The sequence below is a fragment of the Equus przewalskii genome, chromosome 19 (genome assembly GCF_037783145.1).
Source record: "Equus przewalskii isolate Varuska chromosome 19, EquPr2, whole genome shotgun sequence".
Lineage (NCBI taxonomy): Eukaryota > Metazoa > Chordata > Mammalia > Perissodactyla > Equidae > Equus > Equus przewalskii.
The window spans coordinates 25,125,614-25,142,588 of NC_091849.1; the positions used below are offsets into that span (position 1 = coordinate 25,125,614).

General features: G+C 42.9%; 1 protein-coding gene and 3 pseudogenes across 2 annotated transcripts in view; 2 read left to right on the forward strand and 2 right to left on the reverse strand.

The window, feature by feature from the left end:
- LOC103541911 (butyrophilin subfamily 3 member A2-like) overlaps nucleotides 1-16,975 on the forward strand; it is a 264,550-nt gene that overhangs the window by 140,943 nt on the left and 106,632 nt on the right. The gene's annotated exons all lie outside the window — the stretch shown is intronic.
- The window catches only part of LOC139077402 (butyrophilin subfamily 3 member A2-like), a 187,370-nt pseudogene that overhangs the window by 113,333 nt on the left and 57,062 nt on the right, over nucleotides 1-16,975 (forward strand).
- LOC139073317 (butyrophilin subfamily 3 member A3-like) lies at nucleotides 2,627-7,815 on the reverse strand (annotated as a pseudogene).
- LOC103566962 (butyrophilin subfamily 3 member A2-like) lies at nucleotides 6,438-14,132 on the reverse strand (annotated as a pseudogene).

The following is a 16,975-nucleotide window of genomic DNA, read 5'->3' on the forward strand; positions in this document are numbered from 1 at the left end:
ATCTGTCTGTAGATCATCTTCCTTTTGCTTCTCTAGACCACACTGTGGATGGAAAATGCCTTCCCACAGCTCCCATGCATTACTGCTACTAACCAGGTATAACTGGTTACATATCACTGAGCCATTCAGCCAAAATGTACAAGGCATTCCCTCTGGCCTAGTCTGGGTCAGATGTCCATCCAAGATGCAGTCCATGTCAGGGGTCAGTGGGGCCAAGTTATATGGACATATATTGGAAGACAGGAAGTCACCACTGCCAAACAGATAGGGGTGGATGGAGGGCAGACAGGTCTTAATAAGCATTCAGTATATTCTCAGAGACAAAGCCTTATAATCAAAAGAGAATCCCTTGATGCCCGATCCCACAGCCCCTTGATCCACCTCAGGTGGACAGTTTCCTGCAAGGTAACAATTTCCAAGGTGTCTGACTTTCTTCTTCTCCACGTTAGAGTTTTGTCTAACATCAATGATGCTTGCTCCTTTGCATGTACACAGACCAACATGGAAGAGCAGAGGAGTTAACACCCCCAGTGGCAAACTTCAACCAATGGGAGATGGGAGTTGTGGATGAATGTCCTGGCTCTCCACTTGTGCTAGGAGAATTCTGAGAGATAGCCCACAATTTCATGTGGTTTCTCAGAGTGTCCTGAGTGGGACTGAACCAAGTTGCCGACATGAAAACCAACTAATTAGCATACCACCTATGCCATTTTTTGCCTCATTGGCTTTTCTCCTTTTATTTATTTCCAAACTTGGGTTTCCTGGGATCACTTTCCAGATAGATGACCTGGACCCATGTACTTGACTCTGAGTCAGCTTCTGGGGAACTCAAACTAAGAGATGGGATTAGAGAGAAATTTCACCACACATTGTATCCAACAGTGAGAATCATCTTTTCTGCAGAAATACACTCTGACATATATACCTGAGTCTAGCAAGTGAATAAAAGGCTACGGATAAAATTTCCAAAAATTCACGGGAATTTTCAACCACAGAGGCTGCTAGTCTATACAGGGGTCAACCAGGATGGAGGCCTCCTCCTCCCTCAGAGTGAGCAAGGCAGTGACTATGACAACTGTACTAGGCTAAATAGTCCACACCATCATCTCAGCAAACTGTGAATATGAAATATTACATGGCAAAAGGAACCTGACAGATGGAATCAAGGTTTTGGACCTTAGAGTAGGGAGATTATCCTGGATTCTTAGTAAAATTACCCTGGATTATCTGGGTGGATTCAATCTAATCACATGAGTTCTTAAAAGTGGAAGAAGGCAGAAGAGTCAAAGAGATTCAAGGGAATAAGAAGCAGGGAAGATTCAAAGATTGAGAGCGACTAAAGCTGCCATTGCTGCTTTGAAGATGGAGGAAGAGAACCACAGAGAAGGAAGGTGGCAGCCTCCCGAATCCGAGACTAGCCTTCAACTGACAGCCAGCAACAGCCAGCAAGTAATGGCAACCTCAGTCTCATAACTTCAAGAAACTGAATTCTGCCAACAATCTGAAGGAGCAAGTAAATAAATTCTTCTCTAGGACCTCCGGAAAGGAACATGGCCTGCAGGAACCTTGATTTTAGCCTGGTGAGATCCATGTTGGACTTCTGACCTACAGAAATGTGAGATAATATATGTAAGTTGTTTTAGGTCCGAAAATTTTCGGTAATTTATTATGGCAGCAATAGAAAACTAATACAATAAGAATTTTGTGGAAATGTTACAATGAAGTAAACTGTGAACTGTGGTGAACAAACTGTGGAGGATTAAAATCTAGAAAAAATTCAGTGAAATAGTGAGGATTACTAGCAAATTTATTTATCAAATGTAACCTGACAACCAGAGTCTGGGTGGAGGGAATGTATTTAGTGGTGAACAACAGTAGTGATGATAATGAAGAGTAGCCTTTCCCCAGGGTCATCAGTTGGAGGGAACATTCATTAACGTCAATGAATGATCAGAGGTGGAAATACCCCTTTCCTGGAGATGGATTCTACAGTGTTATAAAAATACCACTAAAGTTCATTTAGTTTCATTTCTCCCAATTTCTTATTCCATAGACAATTTATAGATTTTAAGTTAGGCTTCCTAAAGATCGCCAAAGTAGGAGATTAGGTTCTGGCTCCATGATCATGCATCATGTTGACAGAGTGGGTACACATGTGCCCATTATTAATGAAGAGTTTGGTTTCTAGTCCCTTCATATCCTGTGTAACACAGCCCCTGTGAATTCACTATCTTGACCACATCACCCTGCAGACTCAATCCAATGAAGTGCTGGACATATGGCTCTTACAATCAACCTTGGAGGAACCAAGTGGGGTGTGGCCTCCATGGCCATCTAGAGGGATCCTTACCCACAGGTGCCCTAGGAAGGGAATTTCAAAGATGCACATGGTCCCTTCCCAGAGGGGCAATGGAGCAGGAAAAGAACAGGCTGGGGGAGCTGGGTGGGACAGTAGTTGAACCTCTTCCTGCAGTACAACTTTCTGTGTAAAATCTAAGAGTACTTAACTTGCCCTGCCTCAGTTTCCACATTCTCAAAATGAAACTACCTCACAAGGTGAAATTCACTTAAACAATTTAGCAGAGAACCCAGTACATGTTATCTATAGACTTTAATTATTGTTCAAATCCCAGCTGTCATTCACTTGCTGAGTTATCTTTGGGAAGTTAATTCACTTTTATGCGCCCCTGTTCCCTTATCTATAGAAAGGAGACAATAAAGTGGTACCAAATTCAACAGTCATATGGAATAATGGAATTAATACTAGTGAAGTGCTTCACACAGAGTTTGTATGTAGTTATATTTTATTGTTGTGATGTGCTGCTGTTAAGGAGGAGGCAGTCAGCTCAAGGACATGCAGGGTAAGTAAGGATGTTACTTCAGCATGAGGGTCCCCATTCCAACCAGCAGAGCCCTTGGTCACTGGGGTCTCAAGGATCAAGGGAAGTCTGCACTCAGTTCAATGGTGGGCAAATGGTCAAGGGAGTGCGATCCCATTCCTTGATTCTGAAAACAGGCCACAGAGGTCTTGAGAAAGTGGTGTGCATGAAGATGTAGACATGAGACCCAGATATGGCATTGTAGAATGAGACCCCCCCCTCTCATAGTCCAGAAAAACCCCCACTTTTCGGGGAGGGTTTACAATTTCCAGGTTGGTCGGGGGGTCAGTGACAGCCAGATAGTCATTCCTCTCAGACAGCCCCATAATCCAGAATCCATTCGAGGGTGCTAAAAGAACCCATTTTTTCCTCTCCACGTTCTTCCTACACACCCCGACATACCACCCTTTCCTGAAACCCACCTCCACCTCCCAGAAATGTCTCCCTGATGTGAAGCTTTTGCAGCCAAGCACACATTAGTGGGTATCAAATCTCTTAGGGTTGGCTGGCAGATCTTGTCGTGTGTCTGCCCACTGCAGGCTCCTCTGGCCCCCAGAAACAAGGAGAATGGAGTTTGCTGAGTCCAGATCCAGAATCACATCCGGTGCAGAAAGATTGGGGATGGGCCGTGAGGTCAGCCATTGTTCCTAGATCACAGAGGCTCAGCCTTCAAGATCTGGGTCTGGCTGAGGAGGTCTGAGTCCAGAAGCTGGTGTCCCAAGCTGCCCTAAATATGACTCTTTGAGCAACACCAAAGGAAAAGCTCAGGGGTCACCTGTTCAGTGGAGTAGACTGCTGAGTGTCAGAGTCTGCCTAAGTCAACATCTTCAGCTGGCTCCTTCCTTCCATCTTTTTCCTATTTCCCTCCCCAAAATGACTCTGTCCACCTGTTCTTTATAGTCACATAGATTTACATTTTAATCTTTGCTTTACCACTCATGAACTAAATGACTTTTCCTTTTCTGCAGTCTCTTCTTTCACAGACCCAATCTATGTAATATCTTTGAGTCTCAATTTCCTTACCTGAAAATTGAGGATAAAAATACTAATATCTAGGGTAGAAAAGACAATACACATTTTATAGGTAGCCTGGGACCTGGCGTGGAGGAAGTGTCTTATGTTATAATAGCCCCATGCCTTTTCTGTGTTTGAGGCCATTTTGGGGACATTCTGTGCTCCCAGACCCACTCTCCACCTTTCTCTTGCCTCTTCTGGGGCCCAAGAATCTGTCCTCTATAGGCAGCATCACTGGGCTCCCTTGCCTCTGGTTACCTGTTGGGTTTAGCCAATGGGAGGTACTAGCTGAAGATTGGAAGGAAAAAGAAAAGAGAGATAGAGTATTTTCCCCCACTTCCTCCTTGTCCACATCAAATGGTGATGCTCTAACAAAGGCATGACTCCTCTCAGGAAGTACTGTCCTTGAGCTACATCTTCCTATGGGCTCCAGTTACTGCTCCCTCTCTCTCTTCCCTCAAGCATAGGAGAGGTGACAGATCCCCACTATTGTGAGCCCTGGGGCAGTTCATATTCTCTTCTTGGTTTCTCTTAATTCCACACCCAGCTTTGTTAAGAATTTCTTTTCTAAATCTTCTTCCACCACACTTTGAACATGCTATCTCTTTGTTGTTGGTTTTTTGACCAACACACATTCATTGACTCATTTAGCCTTTACCTTTACCCTCAAATAATAGGAAATATAAGAAATAGGTCATCATTTAAAAATGAGGAGACTAAAGTTCAGAAACATTAAGTAACTTAAGGACACACAGCAGCAGGAGGTGGCAAAAGAAGCTTGGGAAAAGCAAAGATCTTTGTGCGTTGCCTTCTCTCCTTGGTCATTCCACATCCTCACTCTCTATGCAGAGTTCACTCTGCCTCTCCTTTCCCTCACCTCTACCCTTTAATTCTCTTCTTTCCCATGAAGATCTATGGAAGCCCAGGAGAGTAATCCTCCCTTGTTCTCTGGGCTCTCTAGGCCCCGTAGATGGGCACCTTTGAGACCAGGACCTCCAGCCACTCACTCAGAACTCTCCCAGTCCTTCAGAATTTTCTTCCCAGAATCTCAAGAGTTAGGAAAGAAAAATGGAATGTCATCCCTCAGGTTGCTGTCCTAGGGAACATACAGTGATTCACTCACCAGCTTGGTAGAGGGCCATCTTCCATTCTGAAAGGCAGGAGACACAGATAAGGAAAGGGAATTATTTCTGTTCTTCCCCCATCCATTCTCCTCACTAAGCCTTTCTCTGTCCTTTTCTTCAGTCTCTTCCAATGTCCAGCTTCCTTAACCTACAGCTCTGCCAAATCAGGCATAGAACCACTCAAAAATGGTAGACTTCCTTCCCTCCATCATGCTGGGGCTGCAGGTGACAAGGTCAAGCTTTGCTAGGGTGTCTGCATGTGTGCCAGCAGAGTGAGACATGGCTGAAAATGCCCAGCTGCTGTATCTGGAAGTTTCTCTCTGAGGCTCCAGAAAAGCAGGGGTGGTGTCCCCCACAGAACATGAGTTGCTGTGCTACATCTGATTATTTCTACTGGAGATGGCAACGGGTCAGAGGGAAGAGAAAAGGTTTAAATGTTTAATACACATGTGCCAGGAAATTCAGAGAACATCAGGATCACTCACTAGCATATTTCTGAGACTTCTTTCCACTTATAATGGAAGAAAGGTAGAGATGTCACCTGAACTATGTCACTTGTGAGTCATGTCCTTTCTTTTCTTTTGCATCCACCTAATCTTTCTTTTCGACTCTTCTTCCCACCATTCCTACCTTCTCCCTCTGCCTGTTCAATTCTCTCCTCCCCTCTCCTCCTTCATATCAAGTCTGAGAACATCAATTGCATGCTGATGATACCACAGGTACCATGTAAGTGCTTTCGCAGCTGAGATCATGCAAATCTATTTTGTATGTATCTACACTCCCATAGGAGTGGGTGTCTCTGTGTGTATATGTGTATGTGTATATGTACTAGAATCCATCTATCTCAGGCTGTATCATGTCCTCTCTACTTCCGAAAAGAATTGGGCCACTTAATGAAGAAATTTCAGATACTGTTTTTTTAAAAGTAATTCTAATAAGTCTATGACAATAAGCCACCGTGGTACTCCTTTCTTTTTTTTCCTAACACACTTTGCTCTCTCCTTCTTTTCTGATTTCCTCATTGTTTCAAATCTTACATTCTTTGTTTCCTTCTCAGCTGCCTACAGACTGAGTAAAGCAACTAATGAGGTTCTCAGCATAGGGAAGTTACTTCATCTAGGGAGTTCCATTGCCCTCCACTTTCTTTCCTTTCAAGTGTACCCCTGGATATTCCTTAGTAACTTGCTGAGCTGAAGAGTCTGTGGGCCCCTCCTGGAGAGAGATTGAAGGGCCTTTTCTCCATTAAAAAAAACATGACTTCCCTGTGCCTCTTCCCAATCAACCACCCCTATTTCTTTCCCTTGGTAAAGGGATCCTAGCCCTGGAGAGGGTTAGGGGTGAGGATAGGGGCTGGGAAATATCTGAGCAGAGAGTCTTAGATGCAAATTCAGAGGAAATGCCAGAGCCACTCAGGTAAGAGTCACGACAGGCAATCCATCTCTCTTAAGTCTACAATAGAAGAAATCTGAAGAGTCATGAAGTAGCTTAACGCGGAGATACCAAGTCATGGGTGGACCCCTGGGGGAATAGGAACTTACGTAGTACAAGCTGGAGGTACTCTGGAAAATAAGCAATAAAAAAAATTACTGTTATGTGGGTGGAGCAGAGAGGATCTTTGGAAAATAAAATTTACTATTGACCCAGCGCAGGGATGGGTGCCTGGGGTGGGGATGGGGTGAGGTCCTCTCCCCGGTCTGATACCTCTTGCCCATTGTTCCTGCTCCTTTTCTGCTTGCTGTCTCTGTTTCTCCTTCTTCTGTCACCACAGGAAGTAACCAGCCCCTGCAAGAAGCAGCAGCAAGACTGGCAGGGTCCCTGCCAAGGCTGCTATCCAGGGCTGGGCTCTCCAGAAGAAGGGGTCTGTAATAGAATGAAGCTTTAGCCTCTCACGCCCAGAGTTGGAATCACAGAGTTGATGTCATGATGTTAAATGATCCTTCTCCTACTAAAGCCTCAAGGAACTTTGGGAAAGTCTTCCATAAACTCTTACTATAAAATAGTTTATTACTTGTCTTGAACTGTCTGCTTCTTACATGTGAATAGGAGTTACTTCAGCATCAGAATTATAGTTTTTTTCTAATTTTTCAATAGGTTACTTTTACATGGTTCAAATGTTAAAAAAAATATAAAAAGTCCTCAAAGTATGCCATCCACTCTTTCTTCCCTCCCCCCATTTATTAACCTCTCATTAGTCAGCTTAATATGATGGTTAACAATAGGAACTTTTGAGCTGGGGAGCCTACATTCAAATTCTGGCTCCTCCACTTGGCTGGCAGTGTGATATTGGGCTCATTAGTTAACTATTCTGTTCCTGGTGTCCTAATCTGTAACATGGAGTAATAATAGTACCTCAAACATAAAGTTAAAGGATTAAATTAATGCTTATAAAGAGCCTGATACACAATGAGTACTATTCAAATGAGTATTAAATTTGTAAAATATAAATAAACGTGTATTTTTTCTTTTTTACATCAAAGACAGCATTCTACATAAAGTGCTCTGCATCTGGCTTTTTCTCTTCATCTTGGAGATCCTGCCATATTAGTACAGAGAGAATGTCTGTGTTTTCTTTCCCAGCTGTGCAATATTCTGTTGCATGGAAGTTCCCCATTTATGGACTTTTGCACAGTACAGCTGAGGCTAAGCAAGGAACTGACCTGCAATGGAAATCCTGGCAGTCTTTTCCTGGTTGAGAAGGGGATTTCTGATGATACAGGATACTCCTTCCTCAGAGCTGCCTTTAAGGACCACAGATGCTGCGACTCATACAGACCCGCTCCATCCAGCTCCAAAGGTCCTGGCACAGTTGGCATATCTTCTCCCTTGGCATCTCTCCACTGTATTTGGGGCTGGGGATACCAGCCAGTGGACATGCAATCCAGATGGATCCCTCCATCCTCATGACCCTTCATTTCAATATGAAAATCAGAACCCAGCGCTGTAGAAAGATAAATGAGCCTGAATTCTTTGGAGCCTATTGTATCATAAGAGTATCAACAAGAATCAAATGACACACTCACATTAGATAATTCAAAGGGAGTTTCATTAAGGAGCTATTTACAAAAACATGGTCAAGGTGAGGGAAAACAATATGGGATAGAACAGTGGAGCAGTTACCACCCACACCTAAACCCAAAGTGACACGGAAAAGGACACATTTTGAGGATCTAAAAGAAGACAGTCATTTAGGGAGGAGCTGTGATTTTCGGGAAGGGAATGCAGCCAGCTAGAGGTGGTCCTGCAGAGAGAAAGCAATGGGGATAACTACCTAGATCTCTCTCTCCTCTCTCCCTCCTTCCATCCTCTGCTATGCCTTCCCTTTGAACAAATCCAGCCAGGAGCTACACGGCAAGAAAGTACCCTGAGAAAGAGAAATGCAACCCTTGACATCTGAACATCAGCCTGGTCTCATTGTTCTTCTGTTTAACATAAGCAACTTCATTGAACATCAGCACCAGACAAGGGCACTTTGCCGCTATGATGGGTCAAGACAAAAACAAGACCACCCACAAACAGTGTTTGAAAGTAGAGAAAAACATGAACACTGTCCAAACCACAGTCATGACCAAACCATTCCCTGTCCTGCCTATGAGTGACTGCTGCTCCTTGACTAATTACACCTTTAGCCTCACTCTGGTCTTCCTTGTAGATAAGACTTATTAACATATACACCCATAGTATCACACCTCCCACTTTCCTGACAGCTTCCAATCCAGACCAAAGCCCCACATTCATAAACCCTCCCCTGACTCCCCTGACACAAGCCCAAATTCTAAATCAATCTTCTCTAACACCTTCTTACTGTGACACCCCATGAATACCACATGAGAGCATAATCACTCCTTGCAACAAGTAATAAACACAGCTTGATCAACTGCTGGTGTGTTCCTGGGGCCCATTGGCAGGTGGCAATGGTGGGAGACCATTGGCAGCACAGATGCCATAGTACAGCTCAACCTCCCAGGGCCCACAGCAGCATGCACCTGGAGGGGCCACAAAAGCTATCGGGAATACAACTGAACCCAAAATCCTGTGCCATCACTGAGGAGATATTTTCTTATCCTTCCTAACCTCGAAATTTCAATTCCTCACTTAAACCCTGGTGTCCAGCATGAAGGAGTTCTTTACTTGATATTATGGGGTATAGGAGGCATTATTCCTAGAGGAAAACCTGTGTCTTTCCCAAGGGCCTATGAGAAACAAAATGGGAAGTCAGTGGAGGCAGTTTCTAGTGCCCCGCCAAGACTGCTCAGAGTGGATTTGGAGCGTGACCTCTGCCTCTGCCTCCAGGTCCCTGCAGAGGAACGAGGTCAGAACAAAACCTGGAGGCTCACCTGCAACCTCCAGCTCCACCGTGGCTTTTTCAGAGAAGTTGTCATCTTGGAAATAACAGAGGTAGTTTCCAGTGTCAGAGGCTCTGACTCCGTGAATTCGGAGAGTAGCCTTCCCTTCAGTGATGCCATTCCTTCAAATCGAAGTTCTCCCTCGATACTCTGCTATCTGATTCTCTTCTACTTCCTGCCCATTTGCATACTCATATACTACCTCCCTAAGGCTGGATCTCACCCACATCAGCTTCATGGTCTCCGCACTCATCTTCAGGGAAAGTTGACATGGAAGATCAATGTCTTCACCCACCATGGCCAGGATTGGTGCAGTGGGTCCAGTCACAGTAAACTGAGCTGGTCAGTAAAAGGAGAAGCTCCTTCAGAGGAAGTTGGGGACATGATGGTAAGAGAGGGGCGTCTCAGGCAGGTAGGGTGAGGTACAAAAAACCTAGAGAGTAACACGATCCTAACAGAAGTACGATTTGTTTTCATGGCATGTACACCTTCAGTTTGGGATTGGATTTCTAGGTATGATAAGTTGTCAGAGGTTCTGACAGGGCACTAATAGGTAATTGGTTGCTTCAGATACATAAAAGCTGAATGTTTTCTACCTGAGCAAGGGGTAAGCAGCTGGACCAAGATGAGACAGACAAGGAGGTCGAGCAGAGGGACACTTAGGGAACTTGCCATTTTCATCAGTGCTGCAGACAGACACCAGAAAGAGTCAGGCAGAAACCACGACCTGGAAGAAGATGGCGAATTCCACATCAAACCTCCACCTCCCCAAGGTCGACTCAGGGTGAATAACATAGTCACTAACGTGGTGACTCAAGATATTCTGCTAAAATATCTGCTTGAGAGTCTCTTAACTTTTGAGTTCCAACATGAAAAATCACTCATAAAAATATGTTGTTAAGTGTACACACTTTTAACATATAAATGTTATGTAGGTATTGTTAAATGTACATGCATTAACCCTAACCATCACGAAATCCTTGGCTCTACTGTCCAAATATGCTCCTCTCTAGGTCTCCTGATTCCATGTGTCTGCTATAATCTATGCTCGACACAAGATCCAGAACATTCCTTGAGTCACATCGTGTCACTTTTCTGCTTAGCACCTTCCGGTGGCTCCCATTTCACTCAGAGTAGATGCTGAAGTCCTCACAATGGCCAACATGGCCCTTTAGGACCTAAATCTCTCACTTCATCTCCCCTGTTCTCCTTGTCTGCTCCAGCCACACTGCCCTTCTTGCTGGTACTTGAACAGACCAGGACAGAGAATATAGACCCTGACTCTTTCTTTTACTTGGAACACTCTGCTCCCGGTATCCACAAGACACACTCTAGCACCTCCTTCAAGTCTTTCCTCTAAAGTCAGTTCGTCCATGAGAACTTCTCTGACCACAGGGTTATGACAAACTGCTCCCATCCCCCTGAGCTGCTCTATTTTCCACATTGAATTTTCATCACCTAACGTATCATATGTTCACTGTCTGTCTCCATCTGCTCAAATGGAAGCTCCACAAAGTAAGGATATTGGTCTATTTTGTTTACTGATGTGTAATGAACCCTCAGTAAATATTTGTTGATTGAATGAATGCATGAGGGGTAACATATTAACCAATCAATGCTAGAATTTTAAATTGATTTAGATGATCATAGTAACAGGTTGTCATCCGGCAAGATGAGAAGTGGAGAGTTGTGAAGACAAGCGTCTACCTCTGTAGTGACCTGTTATTTATTCTGACTTAGAGAACAGAGCTCAGCCTCCTGTGTTCTCACAGGGACTTACCTGTATTAATGTATTTATTCTTACTTTTCATTGAAGTGGTTTCAAGGAGCAAGCATGCCCTGGATATGTGTGTAAGAGTGTTATAACTGAGTGTGCTTCAGAGCGCTCTTCTCACAATTGTTCCTCGGGAGAGAAACATCCCTTGGATGGAAATTATTCATTTCCAGTCTTCCCTTTTCCCAGGTGTTCACCAACGCCCCTTGGGAGATGGCCTCTGGACTCATGAGTAATGGATAACTTCCCTGGTCTTAGTCTTTCCACTTTAAGAGAAGTTCCTTTTCGAGGCAGAGATGTAAGAACTGGTACTTGCAAACTAGGGGCAAATATGTAAAGCGAGGAGCACACAGCAACCCAACAAAGTTCATGCCTCTGCGAAGTGCTGAGGTTGTATCAGCTCAGAGGCAGAGCCCTTGCAACTCCCTACTCTCTTCCCAGTGCTCCTAAATGTATCTTGCCTCAGAAAGGCACCTCTACCATCTTTTAGGCATGGTCTGTGGCATCTCTGTGAACTATTGTGATAAGGGAAGTGTAGGGACCTGGCCAGCTGGCAAGGCTTGATTCTGGCTAGAGTTCTAGCTTGGCTTCCATCCTAAACACCCCAGAGTTGGCTGCATCCCTACATAGTGGAGAGCCTGAGAGTACGCCTAGGTGGATTATTCAGTGACAACTGAGAACTCCAGACCTAGCCCCTCCTTTCTCCCTTTCTCTCCCATCATGTATCTACTCCTTCCCTGAAGATGTCAGTGGAATGGGGTGCTGAAAAATGACTTGAGGGTGTGTCCATCTGTGGAACAACAATGCAGACTCCTCCAAGAACCAACCATGACCATCAACAAGTCCAAATTACGCCCCTACCAAACTCTGGTTATGATTCAGGCAGACTTTCTGGTGGAGGCTCTGGAGTCAGTCAGCCACTTCTTAATCACAAGGCTAGTGAATGAGAGAGCTAGGAATAAGACCAGCTCTCACCCATCTTTTCATTCATTCATTCAACAAATATTTATGAGCACATACTATGTGCAAGGCCCAATATGTCTTAGGTGTAGGAACAAAAAGGGTGTGGAAACTAGGTAATAGCTCTATGATTCACAAGCTGTGTGATCTCAGCCATGTGACAAAACCTATTTGAACTCCAGAGACTCGTGAAACAATGTTAAATATGAACTTTAGAATGTGCAAAATTAGCCCAACAGTTCCACTTCCAGATATCTGTCCACCAAAGCCCTTGCATGGGTGCAGAGAGAAACACGCGTAAGGATGGCACTGCAGCATATTTTTAAAAGTAAAGAAAGGATAAACAACCTAACCAGCCACCCATAGGAGACTAGTTAGTTAAATAATGGTTCATTCAGGTGAAGGAATTCAATGTGGCAGTTAAGACTAATTTATAGTCACTAACACAGATAATTAGGACATATTAAGTGTACAAAGAGCACTTTCCAGAACAACACTAATGATTCTGTTAAAAAACAAAATCAAAGCTATACAATTTGTATATTCAAGTTTATGTAATTCTCTTAAAAAAGGTCTAAAAAGATACATTCTACACTAAGAACTGGGGATTGAGTGAAAGATACTTTTGTCCTTTGCTCCCTATACTTCAAAAATTTTTTGTGTTTAAATTTTAAAAGTTTTCATGTGTAATTTAACAATTAAAAATTGTTATAAGTAATTATAGTCACTGCAACATACTAATTGTTCAGAAAATACCAACTCCTCCAAAACCAACCAGCATGAAGCCCCCAGTCATAACACCTGCGAGTCTGGGACCTGCCGGGGGACAAGGGAGCAGAAGTCTGTGCAGCCGATGCTCCTTCAGACCCTTGTCTGAAACCTGGACAGAACCTCAGACAAAATACTGCAATTCAGGACATCCTCTCCTCTTCAAACTGTTCTCTATGCTGCTAGAGAGAGGACAGTATTATTATTATTATTATTATTATTATTATTATTATTGGTATTATTGGTATAATTTCTCTGCTGTCATTAGAGTGGGGAATATGTTTTCGTTTATTTTTTAGTACGTTTATTTTTTTTCTCCTGATTATGGACAATTTTACAAGGGAGAAAAATGTAAAAGAAAAATTTAAATAATCAGTAATGGTAATCACATACTTTGCTTCAGGGGAATGTAAATATTTCTGGAAGTATTTTGGGCAAATATATATATATATATCATATACTATAGTATATGATATATATATATACCAAATGCCTTAAAAATGTTTCATACTTTGAACCAGAAACTCCACTGGTAGGAATTACTTTTAAAGACAAAACATCAGGTATTAATGCAAAGATTAATGTTTAAGGCTGTTAATCATAGCAAAATCTGTAACAGCAAATGCAGACAAAATTTAAATATCCAAATTGAATCCAATTATTTTACAATAATAAATAAAAATTCTTCATTAAAAACAAGATTCCTAATGACTATATGGAAATCTCTTTATGATTTGACAATATGTTGCTTATCCATCCTCGAACTGTAGTGTATGTATATATATGTTTTATATCTACATTGATTCACATTTTTCTACATCACAAACAATTCTGTAATGATCACCTTTAAACATAAATCTTGAAGCACATCTCTTTCTAGAACCTCTTAGAATACATTCCCAGAGATGACCAGGAGAGATTATAAGAGTCCTTTGCTCCTTTCTGACCACAGGAAGTTCCTAAGAACATGCAGTTGGCAAGTTTCTTCATTCAGGTTGTCTCCCTCCCACCAAATTCCCAATGCACGTCCTTACCTTTTGCACTGCCGCCTGTCCCACCCCCATCCCCTCACCACACACACAGGCACCAAAGCCCTTTCTCTGGGTGAGGACTTCCCTGCACCTTCTCTCAGCTTTGTAGCCTCCCTCCTCCCAGGGCCTATGGCCCTGGCTTTTACCAATTTACCTCACTTACCCCTTGGCATTCCCATCTGAAAACCACAGCCCACAGAATGAATGCAGTCAACATTTTCCATTAATGTTAACAGTCTCCTCTGGAAGAAAAGGAAAAGAAAGAAAGGCTGCTCACTGTGAGAAACAGTAACAGAGTCCCTGTTTGGAAGTATTAGTTTTTTGTTTGGCTCAGAGGAGTGTTTCTTATCAGTTGCTGGACAGACACCAGCTGGAAACATTAGAATGAAAACTGAAACTGTACTGGATTGTACAAAATGAAGAAAAATTATAACCCTAATTGCTGCACTGTTTGTGTCTCTCTGTGTTTACCTATTTGAATCATTCATGTGTATATTTGTGTATAATCAGTATTTCACTATACACACCAGTTTTATGTCTTTTATATCATAATAGATTTATCAGTAGAAGTAATAGGAAAATTACAAGATTTTAAAGTGTTAAAAGAGGAGGATATTCATTAATTAAAACATTTCTGTGCCTGTTTGCTAACATCTAGTGCATGTAGCTGGGCACACGGAGGAGGACATCTTTTACAACAGAATCAAATGGAAGGACAAATGGGAAGAAAACCAGCTACACTTGACCATTTTAGCACCTCTGAAACTCAAGTCTCAGATTCATGACCAAATCATACAGTTTTCAGTTTTCCAGAGGCAGTGCTGCCAGTGACTAATGGGCACGTCTTACATTTTTCAGAACATTCTTATTTGGAGTATTGCTGAGCAGCTTCAACCACCTTTTGTGGCTTATTTGTGCTACATTTGTATTTTCTTGTCGATTTGTTTCTACTCTACCCTCAGGACCTTGTATTCTCTGAGGTTAGACTCTGGATAGTCTGTGAATGCTGTTTTTATAAGGTGCTTTTGGGACAAACTGGTCCTACCTGTGGCCTAGGGCCTCCCAAGACAGTTTATTTGTGTCTCAGTACTGTGATTGAAGCTCCTAGGGCTTTGATGTGACCTTGGCTGATGGAATTTGATTATATTTCAACAGTTTGAATTCAGGCTCTGTGGTAGATATGGCTAGTTTCTTGTGCAATATGTCTTCCCTGCTTTTTCTTAGTAATCAAACCCATTTTGGGAGAGGGGGGTTCCTGCAATGTGCCCATCCCCCTTATAGTTAGGACAGACCAAGGGACTTAGTTGGAGTCAATAATTTGTAGGTGCAAGTTGGTGAGTTGTATTTCTCAAGAGAAGACCACACTCTTCCTACTTCCTCCTTCCTTTTGCCTAGAACATGGTCCTTGGAGCTGGAGGGCAGGGACCATCTCGTGACCACGTGGCAACTTTGAGCATGGAAGCCACCTGTTGAAACTGTCAAGAATAAAGACAGTTGGAGGCTGGTACACGGATACATCTCTGAGCTGCCAGATCAGCTCTGGACTGCTGCACTCTTAATTCATTTTACATGAAAGGGGAAAAAAAAATACCTGTCTTGTTTAAGCCAGTGGTACTTCTGGTATCTGTTGTCAGTAGCACCCCCACTATCAACAGTTTATCATGAAACTTTTCAAACATACAGAAAAATTCAAAAAGCCTTTCAATGAACACCAAATTTACCTACTATCTATATTCTACAGTGAACATTTCACTATAGAATTTTTATTATAACCTACCCTTCTGTTTACCCCAGCCATCTTTATTTTTTCATTTATTTCAATCCTTATTTATTTATTTAAGGCCTTTAAAGTAAGTTTCAAACATCAATGCACTTTTTTCTGGATACTTCAGCACACCTATCAGACTGGAGAACACGGTTCTGAAATGTTTGAGGCATCAGTGCTGTGTTTGAAACACAAATGTACAAGTTCCTTTCAGTTATATGTTGTAAAATGATCAGTGGGGTATTTTTATCTGGGGATCTCTAGCTCCTCTAAGCCTTTCCATCCACAAAGATACTGACAGTCTGTCCCCAAGTCCCTGGCCACTCCTTGTAAGAGTCGGGCTCCCTCCAGGAGGCTGTGTGAGCATGAGGCTCCAGGACTGCCTCTCAGGAACAGCTTGAGACAGGGACAAGCACTGCCTCAGGGCCCTTCTGTCCATTCCCTGCCATTTGCTGAGATAAGTGCTCTCTTCTCCGCTGATACCACAGGAAGGGAATGTATGTTCTGCAGGACCTGTAGGATGTAGGGCCCACAAATCACTTGAAGAAGAGCTGTCATAAAATGACTTGGGAAGGAAGCTGAGGAGAATCTTGAGGTTGAGTTCAGAGACAGAAAAAAAACATAAAAAATAGGAGAGTGGGCATTACATTACAGAGGGGTGAGAAAGTAAAACTTAACTCAGAACATTACAATCTGCCCCAATTGGGAGGGGCTACCAAGCTGGGGAAAGCGAGGAAACTTTTGGAGATACTACCTCCTTGAGGAACAATTGCTATTTCTATACATTCTAGAATGTGCAAGGTGTAATTATTGCCTAAATTATTGCCAGCTGCTTCAACAAATATCTTCCAAAGTGTCAGGGGCTGAACCCAACAGTAACTGAGTTCTTGCTCACATAATCCTCAATGCAGTCGCTCCTGGCTGGCAGGCAGGTTTGATGGGTGGGACTCCTTTCATCTGAGGCCCCATTCTGAAAGGACAGAGTCCTCTGCATGTAGTCAGAAAGAAGGAAGAGAAAGTGGCCTCCTCCTAAAGGCTTTGCCCCAGAGAGGATTCACCTCACTTCCACCCATATTCCCTTGAAGCTAAAGAAACAATCCATGCACCCAACTAGATGCAAGAGGTGCTGGGAAATGTATTCCCTGGCTAGACAACTAATTACCAGTGATAACTCTATATTATGGAAGGAAATAACATGAATTTTGGTGGACAGTTAAGTTTCTTATCCTCAGTGGGGAAAGCCGACATTCAGACCACACGTCAAGAGCAAATCCCAGTGTTTGATTACACTGGGAAGAGCAAATAAATGTTGCAGAT